The sequence below is a fragment of the Schistocerca piceifrons genome, chromosome 1 (genome assembly GCF_021461385.2).
Source record: "Schistocerca piceifrons isolate TAMUIC-IGC-003096 chromosome 1, iqSchPice1.1, whole genome shotgun sequence".
In the NCBI taxonomy this organism is placed as follows: domain Eukaryota; kingdom Metazoa; phylum Arthropoda; class Insecta; order Orthoptera; family Acrididae; genus Schistocerca; species Schistocerca piceifrons.
The window spans coordinates 66,256,186-66,280,044 of record NC_060138.1 but is presented as its reverse complement, the minus strand read 5'-3'; the positions used below and the strand labels follow the sequence as shown (position 1 = coordinate 66,280,044).

The following is a 23,859-nucleotide window of genomic DNA, read 5'->3' as shown; positions in this document are numbered from 1 at the left end:
ATCAAATTGATTACAAAACCGTAATGTTCGCCCCTCAGAAATAGTCGGAAAAAAGAAGTGACCGCACCTGGAAGGAAATTTCAAAACACAATTGCCAGATTCATCACATATTTTTATTGAAGCACAGGAAGATCACATAAAAGCTGACGACATTCTAGCGGTAGACATTACAAGGTAGACAGTGAGCTTGACGCTTTCGACGTGTGACATGATTTGCATCCATATCAAAGCAGATGATTACACTCTAATATTTTGACGTACGATACCTGGTAACACTACACATATTCTGTCGCTGAAAGCATCTGTTGTGTCGTCCTCATCAAAGAAACGTTTTGGAACGAGCAATTTTGCGTACGCTATACTCGACGCATAACAGAGTAATTAAATCTCTGAATAGAAGTATAGCCTTCCTTAAAATCTGTCACTCCTGAGTTAATTGTAAGCGTACAAGGAGTACAATTCAGAAGAGTTTCATTATTGGTTGCCAATTTGTCACTAATTAGTTATTACGATCTATTTAAGTAATCACGTAAATTTATTTCTCCTCTTCTCCTCTTCCAGAATTAGCATCCTTCATAGTATACAACAATATAGCAGTCTCTTGAACGTCTGAAACTTTTTAGCCACTTTTCCACGTGTTGAGCTAACACCATTCTACAGAAATTAGTTTTTTCTAGATGTAATGGTGCCTCTGGGCGGGCTTCTCACAATACTTTTGCTCACTGTGACTGTCTGTGTTTGGACGTATATATATTTTCGAAATAGACTGCTTGTGAAGTTCTGCAAGTCCCTTTTCTGTGTTAGAACTAACTATCTCGCCCGAGTAGGAAGAGCGAATGTTCATTTCCCTTAGTTCGCCCTACTCAAGGACGCATTTCTTCCGACGAGGCCAGCCTGTAAACTTGAATCGTTTCCTTGCAAAGAACCTGAATGGGCACACCTAGTAACAAAGAAACTCTTCCTGGGTGACGGATCAAAGAGGCCTTTTCTGAAGCATGAATGGAACAGAAATGCTCAAAGCTTTGTGAAGGAAAGGGGACGCAATTTCGTTCTAAGCACTTCAGTTCCGAGGTCGCAATATTTTATAGCTCCCCTCTCATTTATCGAATGAATTGTTCCCAACAAGCAGAGATTTCTCTACAATATATTGTGAATGCGGAAGCACGTAAGTTTTCTTAGATGTTGCAGCTCATCTAGCCTTTTCTGATGCCCCTGACCCCTCCATAGTTAAGCTATTTATTAATCCTTCTATAATAATGACTTTTTTCCTTATCGCTTCGTGTAGGCAAAATAGTTACATGAAGGCACAGTAAATGAATATGCTGTGTGTCTCACATCCACAGTGCCAGAATTACCTCGCGAGTAGGGCGTCCGAATTTCTTCGGGTAGAATACGTTATTGATCGGATTCGGTAGGCACGCTGATCAGCGCCGCCTGTATGTACACGATGTACACGAAACAGGAACAAGGTGGAAAGCATTTTGAGCTTTTATTAAGGTAAACAAAAAACAAGTAATAACTTAAAGCAAACAAAATCATTCATAAATTAACAATCACAATTTCTTTATGTTTTAAAGTGACGAAGCGTTACTTTTGTTTGCAATTTTACTGGCAAGGAAAAGTTACATTCCAGTTACAGCATTAAAGATATACAACTTAATGCCATTCACGTTTTGCTTCAGTGTTACCTTGAATCCTGCCCTTTTTTCTATACGTTTATTTACTTTGACTAATATCTTACGTAAGATGCTGTATTTATGCTTATTCAACGTATGTTCAAAAGCTCATCCCCAGCCTTTCATGTCAAGTGTAAAATTAGGGGCAAAAATGATGGCAATTACTTGTGCCGTCCAGTATGTGACTATAAAATTCACGTTTTGGAGGGATGGGTGAGCAAGCTATTGCGTGTTCTACTACATTCATTTTATCAAGCAAGTTTTCAGTCACTGGTGCTTTTTATTTATTTGTGCATATGCCTACTTTTGTAGTTTTTTCTGTCATTATCTTCTATTTCTTATTGTATTTCACGACTGACTGAACACAGCCTTTTGTCCGAAAGTTTATAGTACAACACAGGTCTTGCTGTCGTGATTTTTGTAGAGTGGGGAGGGAGAGAGGGAGCGGCATGTTGGTGACAACGATACATTGTTTGTATAAGAGTCCCGAACTATATTATTTACTGACCTACTATCTGAAAACGACCCGCTTCGCTTGTCCCTTATTTATTTTCTAGAGTATACATTACTTGACAGTTACATCTTGAAGGCACGTGTTACTGTTGTTTACCTGCTCTGGACTGCCTTAACAGGTACGACATGTTAACGGACTAAGAACTTTTAGCATTGCACTCGATAATGGCATAAAAGCCGAAAACTAGATGTTACAGAAGATAAATGCATTAACACAGTCATTGGCGGTTTATTCTTTCAAAACCTCTATTTATCTGTTTTTTGAGAACATTCCAGATAACATGCGAAATTGTGAAGACCAGCACTTAAAAAAATCTTAGAAATATTAGTATATCACGCTCAGAAATACTCTCGAATGCTCAGAAATAAAGTACCGTTAAATCCACTTAAGTATTCAAAAATTACTTAATTTTGCGTAAAGGTCTATCACTTTCTTAATAATTTCTTTGTAGAACGCCGAGAACATTCCGAAACAGTCGAGGGCATTCTAACAAATTCATAAATATTGGAGAATATTAAAGAAGTCTGGAATATCTAGAACATTACAGAATATTGTAAGACGTTCCAGAACATTCGGAAATGTTAAAGAACACTTCAGGATAATCTATGTCACACTGGAGTATTCTAGAATATTGGAGAATATTTTGGAACATTCGAAAACATTCGTTAACGTTGATGATATTTGCAAAAGCTCGAAAATATTGTAGATCAATCTCGAATTTTTGTGGTGGTGGTGGTGGTTTTTGGGGGAAGGAGACCAGACAGCGAAGTCATCGGTCTCATCGGATTAGGGAAGGACGGGGAAGGAAGTCGGCCGTGCCCTTTGAAAGGAACCATCCCGGCATTTACCTGGAGCGATTTAGGGAAATCACGGAAAACCTAAATCAGGATGGCCGGACACGGGATTGAACCGTCGTCCTCCCGAATGCGAGTCCAGTGTCTAACCACTGCGCCACCTCGCTCGGTCCAATTTTTGTCCCTTGATGTACAAACTGAAGCGAAAGAGACGGAAGATGTCTGGTGACAATCACAACGTGACGGCGACCACTTAAAACATTCATATCGTCGTAACAACATCACTATCTCCACCACAACTGGGGAACCACGGGTACCGCCAAACACAAAAACCAGTGATTGGTGGTGAGTAGGTTTGGAGGTAACGTAAGCTTTTCCCACAAACAGTTTGATAATGTCAGCCAGTTCCTATCAAACGTGAATTTAAAAAGAATGAATCTTATAAAACAGAAACTGTAATGCTAACCTAATTCACCACATTCTCAGTACACCTATATTTATTTTAGCGAAACAAAAATTCTACTTTATTTTCACTCTACAACATCCTAGAAGTAACATTTTAGCTAGTCTCGGTCACAGAGGTACTAGACTCCCAGCTGCTTAACCAACTTTCCACAAGAGGTCGATTGGTGCGATGCCCTCTTCTGATACCACTATCTTCGAACCCAACACTTGCAGTTCCAAAACGAGACTTTACTCCTGGACGGAGGTTGGATGGCTACCATGTAGTATAGCTCCCACGGGGCTGCTGGGATGGGTAGCGGGGCTACAGCGGTATGCACGTGCAAACCACGCTTACATATATAGGGTGCCCCAAAAACACCGACTTAGTATGTTGTGCGGGAGGACAAACTGATCCGTTTTGAAGATGGAACCCATATCCGGAAACGCACGGCTTGGGCTATGGAGAGCGTCAAAGTCTGAGAAGAAAGGGTTGCGACGGTTTGTTCCGATTCGGTTTCGTGTCTGAATCGGAATGTGTGCAACACTTTACCCATTTGTGTAGTGCGGATGGAGACTTGAGGCTAAAACATTTCTGCGCATGCGCTACACTTCTCCGTGCAACCCTTGTGCACGTCCTAGCGCGGCCCGTTTTGTCTGCCAGTGCAGTAACGTAGTTGACGACAGTGCGACGTGTACCTGCGGAAATGACCGACATGGTGTTTCCATTCAGCAAAGTGGATTGCAGTGGGAGAGCTGCTGCAAGATTGTATGCAGAACGTTTTCCAAACAGACGTATCCCACGTCTCAGAAAAGCTGGAAATTTGCGCATAGGTATGTTCTGCCCGAGGTCTGAGCATTGGACAGCAAAGCCATAGCACCTTGTTCTTGGTACTTGCGAACACTTTACTCAGTCTACTTTGCTCCCACTGGTAGTTGCCGAAACGTGATTAGACTGGTCCAATTTCGGCTCAAACACTATATAGTTGGAGGAGGACGTGCCTACACTGTTCGAAGAGGACCCAGCCACCAGCACTCGGCAATGTGCAATGTTTCGGCAGCTACCAGTGGGTGCCCAGTAGACTGAGGGAAGTGTTCGCAAGTACCAAGAACAAGGCGCTATGGCTTTGCTGTCCAATGCTCAGACCACGGGCAGAACACACCTATGCGCAAATTTCTAGGCGCTGCACACGAGTAAAAGTGCCGTGTGGCGCGTTGTCCATGAACACCGGCTTCATCCATACCATCTGCAGAAAGTCCAGGCATTACGGGGGCAGGACTACCCACGACGGATACAGTTTGCGCAGTGCAACAATGCGTACTCCAGCCACAGTTACCGAGCTTAGAACCATTCACGAATGAACGCACGTTTACTAGAGGCGGCATATTAAACTTGCACAACATGCATGTTTGGGCGGACGAAAATCCGCGTGCGTAGGTGGTTCAAAATCACCAACTGAGGGTCTGTATTAACATCTGGACCGGCATGATTGGTGACCGTGTCACTGGGCCATATCTACTGCCAAACAGACTAACAGGACAGATCTACCTCACTTCTGTTAGATATGTTTTGCCTACCCTACTGGATGCAGTGCTACTAAATGCTCGAATGGGCATGTGGCTGCAACACGCCGAAGCTTCTTCTCACTTTGATGTCGATTTGCGAAAGCACCCCAACGTCGCTTACCCCAATAGATGAATCGGCAAGAGTGGACCAGTTCCATGGCCAGCATGTTCGCTACATCTGACACCTCTCTAGTGTTTTCTATGGGTTAGTATAAAGAGTAAGGAGTATGGCACACCTGTAACGTCAGTGGATGACCTTATTGTCGATCCACAGATCAATTAAAATACTTAGAAGACAACAGCACTATGTTGGCTCACGTGCATGGAGCTTAACACCGTCGAAGTAGACTCTGCATTTACGTAGGTGGTACGCTGTTCGAAGCCCGTTTGTAATGTAGACTGCACTTTGTGCTACACATGTTGGGTTTAATGACGTAATGTGGAACTCACACCCATCTCACACTTCGATGCTCTCCGGTGCCCATGCTGTGCATTTCCGGATGTGGACTAATTCTTGAAACCCAACCGGTTTGCCTTCCCTCACATCACACTAAAAGCTGTCAATGTTTTATGGGCATGCTGTGTTATACAGGGTGTTTCCGTTAGAGCGTGCAAAAGTATAACAGGAAATAGAGAATGCTACACTGACCAATTTGAGATGCGCAATCTGGAATCGGAGAAGCCACTTTAAGGACATATGGAAGTAGATTTGCTTACTGGTTTGTCTGGTATTACAGTTTTCAGCTTATTTGCAACTAACTTGCGTATAAGTTTACGCGTACTGTGCTATTTATTTACATGTACATTCTTTATTTCCTGCAAGGAAACAAGGCCGAGTCTGATTACCAGAAAGTCATGATGCAGGTTTTGCTTACTTTACGTGTCCATAAGGTGGCTCTGTTGTATCGTATTTACATTGTCTCGTGATAGAACGTCCTACGAATCAACGACAGACCCATTCATTACTCGGAGGCATACAGTAGATTACGATGGAGCAGTAACGGTACAGTACTTCCTGGTCACTGGATTGGAAGGAGAGTTCCTATTCCATGGCCTGCGAGGTCACCTGACCAGAATCTCCCTGATTATTTCCAATGGGGATATCTAAAGTCACTTGTGTATGAGACTCCAATGGTTGCGGAGACGGAATTAATTGTCAGAATTGTAGTTGCCCGTGATGTGATTCGAAACACACCAGGGATATTAGTCAGGTTGCGCCAGAATCTTGTTCGTCGATGTCATGCTTGCATTGAGGTTGATGGCTGTCAGTTTGAGTACATTTTGTAAGATACAGTACAAATGGTACGTTCATTGTGTCAATGATGGTATTTGCAGTTAACTAATGTAAATAGAAAGTACGTAGTAATATGATTTCATTCCTATTATCTCCCTAAGCTGGCTTCTGCGACCCCAGGTTCCCTTCCTCACACTGTTCTCACCTCAAATTGTTCAGTGGAGCTTCCTCTATATACTGTTAAATTTTTGCACGCTCTTACGGAAACACCCTATATGCCGGTATTGATTAGACTGGCACCTAGCCTGAGTTGGTAGCAAACGTAAAGCTGCCAATACCGACAACTCTATTAGTTTTCTATCGATTCTGTTACTTCCATGAGCCACCCCGCCGAGTCTTCTTAAAAGTCAATGTGTATCTTGTTATCTCTCTCTCGTTATCTGCGGACTGTTCAGATCGACTCACATTGGACATCATGCAGCGAAGCGGAACAGAACGTCACAATAAAAATTCCTCAGGAAGAAACTTTTGACGTTGACGTCGGCTGCTAACATTGGAAGTTACGTTGTTCTCGCTGCATCCAGTCATGTTGTAGCAGCGGATTGTGTGCTGCTGCACTTGCTTAAGCCCTCTTTTGTTACTTTATTTTCGTTGTATACTGCGCAGTACTTAATATTCTTCCTTCCCACAAAAGAGTCACTATTTCGGAGCCAAAAACTGTTCAGATTTTACGAAAACTGGACATAAAGAAAGTCTTCATTGTTCAATAACAACAAAATCGTATGAAGTTTTTTTATATAAGAATTTTTCGTTGATTGAGAAGGAATTCAACGTACAAAGGACGAACCCATAACATGATATGCACCAACTTCGGGATATTGTTTGATCTGTTTACATATATATACATACATTTTCTCGGATAAACTGTAATGTGGTCATATCATTTTGATATTTCTATGTTACTGATATGCATGTCAGAGAGAGAGCAAGTTAGTTTGCTATTAAACAATCTCTGGTCTTGTCGTGGCACAGTCTTTGCCTCTGCACAATCTGATACATTTATTAGTTGAAGTTTGATAGGTGATGGACGTATTCTTCAGTACTGTGTTGACTTGGGATTGTATCTGTTACATGAAGAAAGATTTATTGTAAAGGACATCACGGATGAATAAGATGTATATATTAGAACGTGGAGAGAATATACATTTCGAATAATGTTATTATTTTTTGAAGAGAAGATGTTTGAGGTAAGAATGCAGCGCTTCGCAGCTAGTTTGTCGGAATGGTTATTGTCAGCTAGTTAACTTGCTCAGAGCTGTAAGAAAGACCGCCCCACTTCCCTGAATCGGGCATTAACATATTAATTGATTAATCTGTTTGATTTTTATAGAAATTCTCTGTTAACATTGTACTCTTTTTAAATCACTGTTCATTTTGTTAAGCATAGTATTGTTCAGACGTATGTTATGTGTGATGATCATGCGAAATTTTACTGTGTCTTGTTCAATATATACCTCATTCTGAAATCGTGTCTTGGAATATCGTTTCGGAGGAATAGTTACCCTCCCCATCCCACTGTTTGTCATTACATATTATCAACATTCACAGTTTGAATATAGTTTGGAAATGTTATTTAGAAATAGAAATCTAGTTTCGCCGCTGTCTACTTGCTGTCTGCTGTTGTATTTTCGAGAAATCTGCAACAGTGTTGTCAAGACGCGGGGTAAATGGAAATTTACATAGGGCCAGTAATTGTTGTATTTCAATTGTGCATTCAACATAGACAAGTTGCATTCAGATCTGTTACACATCAGTTCAGATTAGGTTCTGCCGGCTGGAGTGGCTGAGCGGTTCTAGACGCTTCAGTCTGGAACCGCGCGACTACTACGGTCGGAGGTTCGATTCCTGCCTCGGGCATGGACGTGTGTGATGTCCTTAGGTTAGTTAGGTTTAAGTAGTTCTAAGTTCTAGCGGACTGATGACCTCAGATGTTGTCCCACAGTTCTCAGAGCCATTAGGTTCTGTTTAGTCAAAGATTAGCGTACGAGTTTAAGTTGGATTACAGTTTGTGGAGAACACAGTTTTGGTCATACGTAGGCTGTTAAGGAGTGGAAGCCAAAGTTGGGCTAAATGTCATACAGAAACAAAAATAGTGAAGAGGATGAAAAGTGAATGTATGAAGATAGTAACTGTTCTCGAAAGAACAGATACCATTGATGACCGTGCAGCTTCTCTAGAATAAACGATAATTAATTGAAACCCTCAGCTGCCGACAGGTGTTGTTGATATACCTCGATGGGGACAGCTGAAAATGTGTGCCCCGACTGGGACTCGAACCCGAGATCTCCTGCTTACATGGCAGTAGCTCTGTCCATGTGAGCCACCTTAGATGGCGCGAGTAATGAGTGGATGGGCAAATATCTATTAGGAACATTACGTATGTAGATTGTGGATAGTTGGGAATGTAGGTCTCACGGGAAGTGTGCATTCGCGCTATTCATCTGTGTCGTCGGTGGCTCTGATAGCCGGCACAGTAGCTCAGCGTGTTCGGTCAGAGGGTTTAGCTACCCTCTGTAACAAAAAAACTGAGTAAACGGATCAACGAACAACCTGAGAGAGTGTTAGCGGACTTCCGCCACGAACAAATTGAACGAACATTATAGAACAAAATGAGATTAAAACAAAGATGGATAGAGCGTCTACCATGTAAGCAGCAGATTCCGGGTTCGAGTCCCGGTCGGGGCACGCACTTTCAGCTGTCTCCATCGAGGTATAGCAACAACACCTGTCGGCAGCTGAAGGTTTCAATTGATTATCATGAATAATGAATGTTGATATTTTGAAACGTGTGGACAACAATTTTGACGTTTTGTTTAGTGTTCGATAGGTGTGTACTTTTTTAACACACGGCCTTTTGTCAATAACAACTGTTACAAATTTGCATTTGGTGATTAACAAACTCCCGCTGTTAGTTATGTTACATTCAGAGTTCCACAAGACGGACGGACGGCATCTAATAACCTCGCTTTCGCCGTCCAGTGCCGCGCTCAGCTACGGAACGTTACTTTGACTTCCCACCTAGTGTGACTTCCCACGCCGATCCGTTGATGTTCAGCACAGGCGGCCAGCGGCCACTGCGGAGGAACCAGCACAGTGGAGCACTGGCCGGCCCGGTGACTTGCGACGTCGTGGGGCGCCGGGCGCCCCAGGGGCGTCGCAAACACCGGCCGCCCCCATTACACTACGTCAGCCTCCCCCCCCCCCCTCCCCCAACCCCCCTTCACAGACCCCACACAGCCACGCAGCTCGGGCACACGCGAAACAAAGTTGGCTGCAAACTGGCCGGGCAGCCGCAGATTCACGGCTCACACTCACATACCCCCTCCGCCACCCGACCTTCTCTCTCTCTCTCTCTCTCTCTGTCTCTCTCTCTCTCTCTCTCTCTCTCTCTCTCTCCCCCCTCTCTCTCTCTCATCTCTCGACTCTGTTACTGTAAGTAACCCGTCTTGTGCTGACCACCATTACTTACTTTTTTACTTGGAACATACGCGTCCCAGCGCTTTCCGCGTTACATTTATAACGTACCACTGCTCTTCCGCAAAATAGAGAGACTACATCTGTTGGCGTTGCTACCGTGCTCCAAATGGACAAACGCCTGAACAATGGCACAAGCCCGAAACCGTTGGTACATTAAATAAAATCAGCTTTTGTTGTGACTGGTAGCGATTATTATTGCACGCTCTATAAAGGAACAATCGCAGAGTTGAACTACATCCATTTTGGAAAAAAAAACCGTTTGTTTTCCTTTCGTCATTCTCATACACTGAAGAGCCAAAGAAATTGGTACACCTGCCTGATATCGTGTTGGGGCCTCGCGAGCAAGCAGAAGTGCCACAACACGACGTAGCATACACTCGACTAATGTCTGAAGTGCCCGACCGGTCTAACGCACCGCTTTCCGGGCGGGAAGGAACGCCTGGTCCCCGGCACGAATCCGCCCGGGGGACTTGTGTCGCGGTCCGGTGAGCCGACCAGTCTGTGGATGGTTTTTAGGCGGTTTTCCACTGCCTCGGCGAATGCGGGCTGGTTCCCCTTATTCCGCCTCAGCTACACTATGTCGGCAATTGCTGCGCAAACAACATCTCCACGTACGCGTACCACCATTGCTCTACCACTCAAACGTCTGCTGGTCTGGTGTGAGACGTTCCCTGGGGGGGGGGGGGGGGGGGGTCCACCGGGGGCCGAACCGCACAATAACCCTGGGTTAGGTGTGGGGTAGTCGTCGTGGGGTTGTGGACCACTGCGGCTGCGGCGGGGACAGAGCCTCTCCGTCATTTCTAGGCCCCCGGTTAACATGCAATACAATGTCTGAAGTAGTGCTGAAGGGAAATGACACCATGAATCCTGCAGGGCTGTGTATGAATCCGTAAGAGCAAGAAGGAGATCTCTTCTGAACAGCACGTTGCAAGCCATCCCACATGTGCTCAATAATGTTCATGTCTGTAGAGTTTGGTAGCCAGCGGAAGTGTTTGGACACACAATGTTTCTGCGTCCACTGTGTAGCAATTCTGCACGTGTGGGTGTCGAATTGTCCTGTTGGAATTGCCCAAGTCCATCTGAATGCACAATGGACCTGAATGGCTGCAGGTGATCAGACAGGATGCTTACGTACGTGTCACCTGCCACAGTCGTACCTATACGTATCAGGGGCCCAATATCACTCCAGCTGCACAAGCCCCACATCATTCAAGAGCATCCACCAGCTTGAACGGTCCCCTACTGACATAGAGGGTCCATGGATTCACGAGGTTGTCTCCATACCCGTACACGTCCATCCGATCGATACAGTTTGAAAGGAGACTCGTCCGACCAGGCAACGTATTTCCAGTTATCAACAGTCCAATGTCAGTGTTGACGGGCCTAGGCGAGGCGTAAAGCAATATGTCAAGGGTACGCGAGGGGCCTTAGGCTCGGAAAGCCCATATCGATGATGTTCAATGGTTTGCACGCTGACACTTGGTGATGACCCAGCATTGAAATCTGCAGCAATTGTCAGGGTTCGGTCGTGAAATGGTCGTACGGAAAAAAACCCACTTCATCGCTATCTCGGCGATGCTGTATCCCGTCGTTCGCAAGGCGACTATAACGCCACGTTGAAACTCATTAAAATCTTGATTACCTCTCTGTGTAGCAGCAGAAACCGATCTAGCAACTGTGCCAGACACTTGTCTTATATAGGCATTGCCGACCACTGTGCCGTATTCTGCCTGTTCACATATCTCTGTATTTGAATATGCATGCCACTTCAGTGTATATTGGATGAATATACACTTCGTATTTGATGGCTGTTAGTTATGCTACCATTAGATATACAAATAGTTTCTGTCTCTAATACTTCTCCTACTGTGTTAAACCTTTATCATAAAATTGTACTTCTTGATGAGTAGATTAAATTTTTCTATTCGGTCAATGATTATATGGAATACTGAAAGTCAAATTTTTTTCAGCCTAGTCGCATGGTAACACAGATTCGTCGAATCATTCACATAACTGGATAGACAGTGCGTGTGATTGTACCTTCGTTTTTAGTCAGCGAAATACTGCATTGTCTTACTCTTTTCGGAAATCCGCTATTGTAAGATGTCGTGTGTCAATAAAGCAAGAAGCAAGCTTTGTTTGACACGAGTTATTTTTTCTGCTTTGCACAGTTCAATTTCAGGCAGCGAGTACGACATTCAGTTCGCACAGAACTGACAGGTGATGGAAGGTTGCCAAGTGCTCGAGGACATACACAAAGCAGTACACAATTACAGACAAATTGGCGGAAGTTATTTCGGCGCTTACTTCGAATGCCGCCAGTGCCGCATGCAGGGCTTTGCGTTGAAGTGTCAGTCGTAGCGCTGTTACGTTTCATCCCCGCTTAAAATAAGCAATATCTCTGAGGAAAAGAACAGGGAGCTGGGAGACGCTTCTCGATGCGAACGAGGCCTCGCTGCAGCGGGCGATTACTTCTCAACGAGCGCCGAAAGGAGGCGGTGGAGAGGAGGAAGAGTGGGGGAGGGGGAGGAGGAACAGAAGAAAAAGCTCGGCAGTTCGTGAAGTATTCACCACAGCGCGCAGGAACCCCGGATTAATATCTTATGTAATTTCTCGTCGCGAGCGAAGGAACCCAGGCACCATGCCTGAAGTGATGTTTTCCACGGATCAGACTGCCATTTCATTGGCCATCGACGCGTAAGGGGGGCGGGGGTGCAGGGGGGGGGGGGGGCGATGAGGGTAGAAGGCAACCGAGATGAAAAGATACAGAAGGTAAAATTGTTAGAGGAATGCGCGAGAATCGTATGACCCGGTTCAAATAAATGGCTCTGAGCACTATGGGACTCAACTGCTGAGGTTATTAGTCCCCTAGAACTTAGAACTAGTTAAACCTAACTAACCTAAGGACATCACAAACATCCATGCCCGAGGGAGGATTCGAACCTGCGACCGTAGCGGTCTTGCGGTTCCAGACTGCAGCACCTTTAACCGCACGGCCACTTCGGCCGGCTGTATGACCCGGAAGTAAGGGCATTTCTGAAAAACAGAAGCTTCCGCGGAATTATACTGCTCACAAGGAACGTTTCCAAACTGAATAAAAATTATTTTAAAATACAAAAATATGTATATTCTACCTCGTATCAACGTATTTTGTCTATAAAACAAGGTACTCACGACATATTAAAGCAAAAAGTTTAACAAAAGAGAACCATCACCAAGCAAATACTGAAACGGATCTTCACTTTCTGAAACACAGGAATAATCTTCACAGTAAATAAACGCCAGAAGATAACTCTTATGTAAAAAGCGTTCTAACTGAATGCAGAAACGTAGTAAATAAACACGCAACAGTCTGTAACAATACACTCCTAATAACCATAAAAGAAACTAACAAATGATAAAGAACTGGATTAAAAACGACACACACACAAAAGATACCTTTCTACATACGTTTACCTTTCCATCACATTGATAAACGTCCACTGAAAACACTTTGGCAGATTCCGGCCTCAGTATTCAGAGCTACGTGGCGTATGAATCATAAATAAGACGGTTTAACAGTTGAACGACTCTCAGCTGCTAATGGGTTGACAATTCTAACAATCCTACCACAACAAAGGTCAAAATTTAATAATGATTGTGGTGTTGCTCACACTGCTAAATACTGCATTTTCGGGCAACAACAAAGTTATTATGTGGCAGGTGTCATTAGAGCACAGTTAATAAAGTCATTTCACGTAATAATCAACAAACTAGGCGCTCATCTTTTCGTGTTTCCCACGCTGGTCTCGTTGTAAAATCATGGGTCAATCGTCGAAAATCTAGGTGGTGATGATTCCAAGCTCGGATGCAAGGAGGCCTAGGCTTTATTCTGCTATATTCAAAAGTTTTATAGATGTGTTTCACAAACCATTCTTGAAGATTAAACCTTTGAAAGTTAGCACAATGGTGATGTAAAAAATAATCAGCACTCCGAATTTAAGTTACACTTCCTTTTTATTGCTTTATCGCGTAACACACATAACATCACTTCACAATACAAAACCTACTTGAAAACATCTTCCTCACTGTTAAAGTTCACATTTTATAAGCTGACTACAATATGCGTCTTACCAACATGACGTCCAAACTTGACCTTCTCAAGGTCCGACTCTCTAACAACTAACTGCTTACGCGCCCCAAAAATCAAGAGTTACAAGTACCTCAAATATCATAGTGACAAAATAAAGAATACACATAAGAATAATATCATTGCAACATAAACATATCGATGTATCAAAGTACTTCTACATTAATGAAATCAAATCTGAATGTTGTCTCAAAAATATGTCAACTACTTTACAGAAACACAGTAGAATATTGCTGGTATGGAGAGGTTGAGTTGAGGTGCCGTAATGGTTACGTAATTCAAGTACCATTACACAATGAAACAGTATACAGCACTGGTTTTACACTTTCAATGTCACCCAAACACAACAAAATGTCTTAAATTTCAAATCAGTGATCGCTAGTCTAACAATTACCCTATCACACAACAGTCCCCTAGTAACATTTAACACTCACTATGCTTCATTTCGTTTCTTCACCTTGTCACATGACAGTCTTCAATTCACAGATTCATAATATGTAGATATTATTTAAAGTAAAAAGTAAATTACAATAACAATAGGAGAAAATTCAAGACGTTGTTAACTTTTTGACACATAGGAAAGTAAACGTACTGAACTGCGGGCAAGCATGAAGTTAATTACAACAGAATTTAAAATTATCTTTTTTCGTTGTGTGACAAACTACAGCGAGGATCAGAACTCCAGAGGTTTTTCAGTGATACCTTCTGAGTATTTTGTTGTGAGAGACACACGGTCTACGGCAGTTCGTTATAGAGAAAAAACGTAATTATCATTTATTCGGTATGTTACCTTGCTTCTGTGAAAATATCTTTACAATAGTGTAAACGCCTGTAATCTATAATATCCAAAACGTGCAACACGGAATAACGGAACAATTCTCAGACGAAACACGTGCACTTTTATCACGTGTGTTCAACCTGCTCTGTCAGCACGTAACAGAAGCAAAATCTAAAGAAATTAGCATTCCTTAATCTTTCACTACACGAACAAAGCTGTAGATATAGATTCGTAAAGTTACCGTCCGTTAGTCCATAACTTGCGTTTCTTCTCCTAGTTATACTATCTCCAAACGAGCCAGCACAAGCCTCTCGTCGCCGAGCGCGTGTGGGAGGAAAGTTGGAGGAATAGGCGGGTGTCTGCGAACGCCGAGCAAAACGCCGCTACAATACAATAAATTCGGCGCGGCAGGTATTCCGGACAATAAATCATTCAGAGCACGGTAGATAGCAACCGACGGATACCACAGTATTTTCTCCGGCGTAAATAATTTATCATCGGGCGCGGCCTTCGCATCGAATTAGGTCGCCGCTTGCGAGGTCGCATTTCTGGGACGCAAAAGTGGTCCCAGGCCACCTGCTGGAGCACCGCACCGCACTGTCCAGCCCCCCTCCCCCCCCCCCCCTCTTTCCCTCGTCACGCTGATGGTGTGCAGAACTGATCGGCGGATCGTCTTCCGAATAGCGTTGCGCTCAACCAAAACTCCGGTTCGGTGCACAAACAACATAGAAATCTATATATACGAAGACAGTAACTTGTTCTCGAAAGAACAGTTACTGTTGATGACCGTGGAGCTTTTTCCCTGGAATAAATGATGACTAACTGAAAACCTCAGCTGCCGACAGGTGTTATTGATATACCTCGATGTGGACAGCTGAAAATGTGTGCCCCGACCGGGACTCGAACCCGGGATCTCCTGCTTACATGGCAGACGCTCTATCCATCTGAGCCACCGACGACACAGATGAACAGCGCGACTGCAGGGACTTATCCCTTGCACGCTTCCCGTGAGACTCACATTCCCAACTGTCCACAATTCTACGTATGTATTGTACCTTATAGACATTTGCCCACCCACTCATTACTCGCGCACGCTTTGGCGATTCCCGTACGAGTTTGGGCAACCTGTGCGCATTCGCACAGGCGAAGGTCAATGGCTGGGTAGCCTTTAACTATATATACGAAGACAGTAACTTGTTCTTGGAAGAACAGTTACTGCTGATGACCGTGTAATGAGTGGGTGGGCAAATGTCTATAAGGTACAATACATGTCTAGAATTGTGGACAGTTGGGAATGTGAGTCCCACGGGAAGTGTGCAAGGGATAAGTCCCTGCAGTCGCGCTATTCATCTGAATTTCGGTCAGAGGGTTACGTACCCTCTGTAATAAAAAAAACTGAGTTAATCGATCATCAACGACTTATCCCTTGCACGCTTCCCGTGGGACTCACATTCCCAACTTAAAAAAAAAAAGAAGATGGATAGAGCGTCTGCCATGTAAGCAGGAGATCCCGGGTTCGAGTCCCGGTCGGGACACAGATTTTCAGCTATCCACATCGAAGTATATCAACAACACCTGTCGGCAGCTGGAGTTTTCAGTTAGTCATCATTTATAACAGAGAAATCGGTAGGAGTATCTGTGGAATTGGTGAATATGTGAAAAAGAAACCGGGAGACGACGACTTCTCCTTGTTCTTTGTTTGGCTATTCTACACATAATTACAATCGTACGTCATTCAGTGTTAGTGAGCAAGCAGTAAAGGAAACAAAAGAAAAATTCGGAGTAGGCATTAAAATTCATGGAGAAGAAGTAAAAACTTTGAGGTTCGCCGATGATATGGTAATTCTGTCAGAGACAGCAAAGGACTTGGAAGAGCAGTTGAACGGAATGGACAGTGTCTTGAAAGGAGGATATAAGATGAACATCAACAAAAGCAAAACGAGGATAATGGAATGTAGTCAAATTAAATCGGGTGATGCTGAGGGGATTAGATTAGGAAATGAGACACTTAAAGTAGTAAAGGAGTTTTGCTATTTAGGGAGCAAAATAACTGATGATGGTCGAAGTAGAGAGGATATAAAATGTAGACTGGCAATGGCAAAGAAATCGTTTCTGAAGAAGAGAAATTTGTTAACATCGAGTATAGATTTAAGTGTCAGGAAGTTATTTCTGAAAGTATTTGTTTGGAGTGTAGCCATGTATGGAAGTGAAACATGGACGATAACCAGCTTGGACAAGAAGAGAATAGAAGCTTTCGAAATGTGGTGCTACAGAAGAATGCTGAAGATAAGGTGGGTAGATCACGTAACTAATGAGGAGGTATTGAATAGGATTGGGGAGAAGAGAAGTTTGTGGCACAACTTGACTAGAAGAAGGGATCGGTTGGTAGGACATATTTTGAGGCATCAAGGGATCACAAATTTAGCATTGGAGGGCAGCGTGGAGGGTAAAAATCGTAGAGGGAGACCAAGAGATCAATACACTAAGCAGATTCAGAAGGATGTAGGTTGCAGTGGGTACTGGGAGATGAAGAAGCTTGCACAGGATAGAGTAGCATGGAGAGCTGCATCAAACCAGTCTCAGGACTGAAGACCACAACAACAACAACAACAACAGCAAAATATAAATTGCGTTTTACAAGTGATACACATTAGTTGATCCCGTAACTTCTGCACTTTTACGTAATCAAAGCAGTTACCTTTGATGCAAGTACAGTTTACGTGCAAAAATATAAAAATGTACACAATTATTGCTGTTATTTTGAACTCAATATAACGTTCATCACGATCAAGGGCAAGAGTTTCCTGTTATTATCTGCAAGTGTGAAGTTGTATATGAATAACAGAAACATGTTTTATATTAGTTCGACACAAAATGTTGAAGCATAGCAGTGTACAATAATTCTGCATTTTTTTATTATTTTTGCTATCTCGTCTTTCTCTTTCTTGCTATAAATCAATCCGAATACAAGCAGAATTAAACACTGACTGTTTCAATTTTGCTATAAATACTGTTTACTTCTAAGTACGAGACACGAGGATAACTACGTAGAACAAAAATGTGACGTGGCTTATGTTGCTCTTCATATATCCTCACTCATTTTGCAGACAATTCACCTCTTCTAGCTTGTAGGGGCATCTATAAAACACTTACCTCATACGCAGGCAAAGCGATCTATGCTTACTTATGACAGCCTAGGGTAGTTTTACAAGTCTACTTCTACGCGTTGTGTTAGGATAAGCTGCGCGGGATTAGCCGAGTGGTCTAGGCGCTGCAGTCATGGACTGTGCGGCTGGTCCCGGCGGAGGTTCGAGACCTCTCTCGGGCATGGGTGTGTTTGTCCTTAGGATAATTTAGGTTAAGTAGTGTGTAAGCTTAGGGACTGATGACCTTAGCAGTTAAGTCTCACAAGATTTCACACACATTTGAACATTTTGTTAGGATAGCCATAGCAATTGAAGGGATACCATGCCAAGGCGGCTAAGCGCCAGTTTTGCAATAACTGTGTTTTCTATTTGGTTAGGTGGTATGTGAACAGAGCTTTTACGTACTAAAACAGCTATCTCCAACTGGCACTGATGTAGGTGCTACAAAGGTCAGTAGATGGATTGAGAGTTAACTTCTGTGACTTCTTAATGCTAAATGTGATAATTGCAGAATGCATAACACGAACTGGCTATACTGGACTTAGATATTATACACTTACGCTTGCTCCTGCCGTTTTGTAGCCTCAAGTGTCTTCACTGGCCGTACAATCGATAATGGAAACAATATGAGTAATTCGTAATTTTAAAAACAAGCAAAAGTGAGAAAGGATTTTGTTCCTGATGATGTAATGAAGACCATACTAACAGCTCTCAATAAGCAGCAGTTTGAAATTTAGATGAAAGAGGTTATTTTACGGATTTTCAGCAAGCAGATGATATGTTCATTATGACAATAACGTTAACATACGTTCTGCCTGATGGATTAAAATCACAAAGATGGGGTAATGCAGATAAAAACATAATTGGTGAAATAACGGGGTAGGAAATGATAAGAATACTGAAAAAAGCTTGATGAAGTGAAGACTTCAAAACGATCACATTCAGTGAGGTCAATGGTGGAAATAGATTGTCTACAGAGAAGAGAAGAGATCTCAAAAGGTGCACAAACAGGTTTACAGTGAATTTTGCCAACACTAAGTAGCAAAATGATTACTGGAGGTCGAAATACACTCCTGGAAATTGAAATAAGAACACCGTGAATTCATTGTCCCAGGAAGGGGAAACTTTATTGACACATTCCTGGGGTCAGATACATCACATGATCACACTGACAGAACCACAGGCACATAGACACAGGCAACAGAGCATGCACAATGTCGGCACTAGTACAGTGTATATCCACCTTTCGCAGCAATGCAGGCTGCTATTCTCCCATGGAGACGATCGTAGAGATGCTGGATGTAGTCCTGTGGAACGGCTTGCCATGTCATTTCCACCTGGCGCCTCAGTTGGACCAGCGTTCGTGCTGGACGTACAGACCGCGTGAGACGACGCTTCATCCAGTCCCAAACATGCTCAATGGGGGACAGATCCGGAGATCTTGCTGGCCAGGGTAGTTGACTTACACCTTCTAGAGCACATTGGGTGGCACGGGATACATGCGGACGTGCATTGTCCTGTTGGAACAGCAAGTTCCCTTGCCGGTCTAGGAATGGTAGAACGATGGGTTCGATGACGGTTTGGATGTACCGTGCACTATTCAGTGTCCCCTCGACGATCACCAGTGGTGTACGGCCAGTGTAGGAGATCGCTCCCCACACCATGATGCCGGGTGTTGGCCCTGTGTGCCTCGGTCGTATGCAGTCCTGATTGTGGCGCTCACCTGCACGGCGCCAAACACGCATACGACCATCATTGGCACCAAGGCAGAAGCGACTCTCATCGCTGAAGACGACACGTCTCCATTCGTCCCTCCATTCACGCCTCTCGCGACACCACTGGAGGCGGGCTGCACGATGTTGGGGCGTGAGCGGAAGACGGCCTAACGGTGTGCGGGACCGTAGCCCAGCTTCATGGAGACGGTTGCGAATGGTCCTCGCCGATACCCCAGGAGCAACAGTGTCCCTAATTTGCTGGGAAGTGGCGGTGCGGTCCCCTACGGCACTGCGTAGGATCCTACGGTCTTGGCGTGCATCCGTGCGTCGCTGCGGTCCGGTCCCAGGTCGACGGGCACGTGCACCTTCCGCCGACCACTGGCGACAACATCGATGTACTGTGGAGACCTCACGCCCCACGTGTTGAGCAATTCGGCGGTACGTCCACCCGGCCTCCCGCATGCCCACTATACGCCCTCGCTCAAAGTCCGTCAACTGCACATACGGTTCACGTCCACGCTGTCGCGGCATGCTACCAGTGTTAAAGACTGCGATGGAGCTCCGTATGCCACGGCAAACTGGCTGACACTGACGGCGGCGGTGCACAAATGCTGCGCAGCTAGCGCCATTCGACGGCCAACACCGCGGTTCCTGGTGTGTCCGCTGTGCCGTGCGTGTGATCATTGCTTGTACAGCCCTCTCGCAGTGTCCGGAGCAAGTATGGTGGGTCTGACACACCGGTGTCAATGTGTTCTTTTTTCCATTTCCAGGAGTGTATTACAAAATTTGTTTGGTGGACTTAGCTCATTTAGTATTTCAGTGCAATTTTGCTTAGAAAAGTATAAAATATGTTCCAGAATTCTACAATAGACCGACGTCAGAGATGCAGGCCTGCAGTATTGTGCGTCTGCTGGACGACCATTCTTGGAAACGAAGTTGCGCTTTTTTCCAATCATCAGGAACACTTCGCTTCTCTAACGATGGTCGTAAGCAGATCCCTGAGGAATCTTTTCACGGGAAGGGCTGAGGTACGCTTCCCACTGAGAAGCAGATACAGCTCGCTAAGGATGTAGGGGGGGAAATGGAAATTTTTAGAAAACCTTCTGAAAAGAGTATGAGCTTCAGGTGATTTGCTGTCAGATTCATGACCCATATAGTGGGCAATAATGTTTTTGTAACAGCCGCTGGGACTTGTTGCCTGAGCACAAATGTAGAGGCCACGTGTCCAGCTGGGTATGGCGTGAAGAGGCATTTACCTAAGGGAGTCAAAGACACTTCTCGCCAGGGATCAAACTAGAGACTTGGCTGCCGAGAGCCACAGCAGATAATATGGCACCTAGATTTTGAGAACTGTCACCTGTCACACAAGCAGGGCATAAAATCGTTTCTCTGTGAACAGAGTTGTTATTCTGTTTATTCAAGAGACGATTCTTTTCCTCTCTGTGGAGTCTGGCACACATTAAAGTGCTTCTGTAGCGGAGAACACTACGGACGAATTTCTATTCCTGGCTGGCGAGTAGACAGCTGTATTGGCTCATTTTCTATCTTGTGCTGAGGTCATTTAGACCTAGGATTTAGGGAATGGTATATTGCGTCCACAGTGTAGACAGAGAATTGCAGGTACGCCATGTATATCGTCTGCACTGTCGCCAATGGCACAACGAGCAGATCGTCAGTGCAGTAAAACTGCCGTCCGTACCTCAGTGGGTGATCTGTGCACTGTGGTTCGGCGGATAGGGAAACTCCTGGAGCAGATTTATTGAGTTCCGTTTGCTTGCCCACTGATTTTTTTAAAGTGCCAATCAGGGTGTATGTCTTCTGTTTTTCACTGCTCATCAGTATCAACGAACTTGTGTCCGTCTAATAATGGGGATTGCAGTCGATAGGAAGTCAAACATAGGTTCTGCCAGTCTCGAAATTATATGTAGGGTGGAATCCAACATTGTGTACTTCACATTTACACAATTTTTTGCTCTTCACACGTTTTCTGAGTGTTACGTTATCAAGTTGTGATCCATTCCAGTAACATCCTGATAGGGATAACTGGTTTGATGTGCTACATTGAAGTGAAGTAAAACAACAACACGATACTTCATTTTATGGAGATCCGTAGGTGTCGGTTGTCAGTGGCACTGTCAGTGTAGTAGTTTGCAAGCGAGAAAATTCCACAGCGGAGAAAACATTAGGCAACCACAAAAATGGCTCTGAACACTATGGGACTTAACTTCTGAGCTCATCAGTCCCCTAGAACTTAGAACTACTTAAACCTAACTAACCTAAGGACATCACACACATCCATGCCCGAGGCAGGATTCGAACCTTCGACCGTAGCGGTGGCGCGGTTCCGGACTGTAGCGCATAGAACCGCTCGGCCACCCTGGCCGGCAGGCAACCACACATACACACGCTATATGTTAGATAAGCCTCGGGGGCTTACAAGTTGCTGCAAGCAAGTGGTAGGCAATATATTGACTGTTAGGGATAAACATTTTGCAGTCCATTGATCGCATAACTGAATGTTTCTGAATGCTGATAGATAGCTACAGAGCATTAATCATTATTTTTGGAACATGTTTCACCCCGTCTCGTAGGCCAAAGTGAGGCTGGCGACTCCTTTTAAGACAGCTTTTGGCAGATTTTAGCACTGCATTAAACTCATTCAGCAGACGTTTTCCAGTTGGTTTTCGTAGCAATATGTAGCGTAATTTGTATGGCGCGGCACACAACGCGTGTGAGAAATCGGACGATGGAAAGTTTCAATGCTCCAGGGCTGACTTCGACCGACGAGCGACTTGTTGACTTTTTTTGGGCAGCTGCCGAACTAGTGTTTTGGAATTTGGGAGCCCTCGGAATCATTGTAGTAATAGTGGTTCCCCATACGTCGCGTAATTTACACGATATGGCGCACAGCGCATGTAAGGAATCCAGCAACACCAAAGAAGCTCTGAGGAAGAGACATCTACACCTACTTCATTATTCTCCTATTCACAATAAAGTGCCTGGCAGAGGGTTCAATGAATCACCTTCAAGCTGCCTCTCTACCGTTCCAATCTCGAATGGCGCGCCGGGAAAACGAGCACTTAAACTTTTCTGTGCGAGCCCTGATTTCTCTTATTTTATCTTGATGATCCCTATGTAGGTGGGTGCCAACAGAATGTTTTCGCAATCGGAGGAGAAAACTGCTGATTGACATTTCATGAAAAGATCCCGTCGCAAAGACGCCACTCCAATTCACGAATCATGTCTGTGGCACTATCCCCCCTATTTCGCGATAGTACAAAACGAGCTGTCCTTCTTTGTACTTTTTCGATGTCATTCGTCAGACAATAGAACATTTCATCGCTAACTAGCGACTTGTAATAAATTGATGCAGCAGACGTTTTCTAGTAGCTCTTTGGAACAGTACGTCCCGTAATTTGTAGGGCGCGGTGCGCAGCGCGTGTGGGACGCCAAGGAATTCTTGAGGACGGGACGATGGAACGTTTCGACGCTCCCGTGATGACTTCGAGCAAAGAGCGACTTTGTTTCTTTCTAGATAGCTGCCGAACAACAGTTTAGGTATTTTGGATCCTTCGCAATCATTCTAGTAATATCGGTGATACGTGTTACAAACCGGACACAATAGGAAGGACCAGGCCCCTTTGCTTTTTTCTTTTATCACTTGTTTATTATATGAGAGAAATACACATTTAAGACAAAATTTGACTACATGCAATATTGCTCCCAGTAAAGGTTAACATTAGCAGTGACAAAGTTCTCTTAAGGGTTTCTGCTAGCAACAAATTTTAAGGAGGCAATGTAAGGTTTATATCAATTTAGCTCAAACACGTAGATAGTGATTGAATCACGATACAGACACTTTAACAATTTCGGCAAAAAATAAATAGCGTGAATTTGTACTTACAGTAACCAACTGATCAACAGCCTTGCCATTGAATAAGTAGTAGGCCATTTCGAACGAATTATCAGCACCTAGCAACTATGGGAGTTAATACCAACAGTCTTCAAATGTCTTGCTCCCCATTGAATAAACAAACTTAGAGTAATTAAATGAATAACAAATCAAACACACTATGCTCCACACAAACTCTTCAGTGGAAGCCAAGCCAAAATGAAGATTCCATTAACTGACTAGCACTGAAGTCACACTAAAGCTCATCTCTGTGTTCCCAGACACACATGGCGCAAACTTAAACAAGATTTTGAAGGGAGCACATCAGTAAAACCGGTAGTGGAGCTAACTCGTGCCACTGAAAATTAAGGTACTAGACCGGGGCACAAGGTGGTACACAATGAGGTTGCCTTAGTGCTATACTGCGCTCCAAAATA

The 23,859-nt window shown here is 44.1% G+C and overlaps 1 protein-coding gene and 1 non-coding gene across 2 annotated transcripts in view; one reads left to right on the top strand and one right to left on the bottom strand.

Moving 5' to 3' along the window:
- Positions 1 to 23,859, top strand: part of LOC124799281 (heparan sulfate glucosamine 3-O-sulfotransferase 5) — a 135,586-nt gene that overhangs the window by 55,379 nt on the left and 56,348 nt on the right. The gene's annotated exons all lie outside the window — the stretch shown is intronic.
- Trnat-ugu lies at positions 15,555 to 15,629 on the bottom strand. Its single transcript has one exon. It is a non-coding gene; the product is annotated as a tRNA-Thr (tRNA).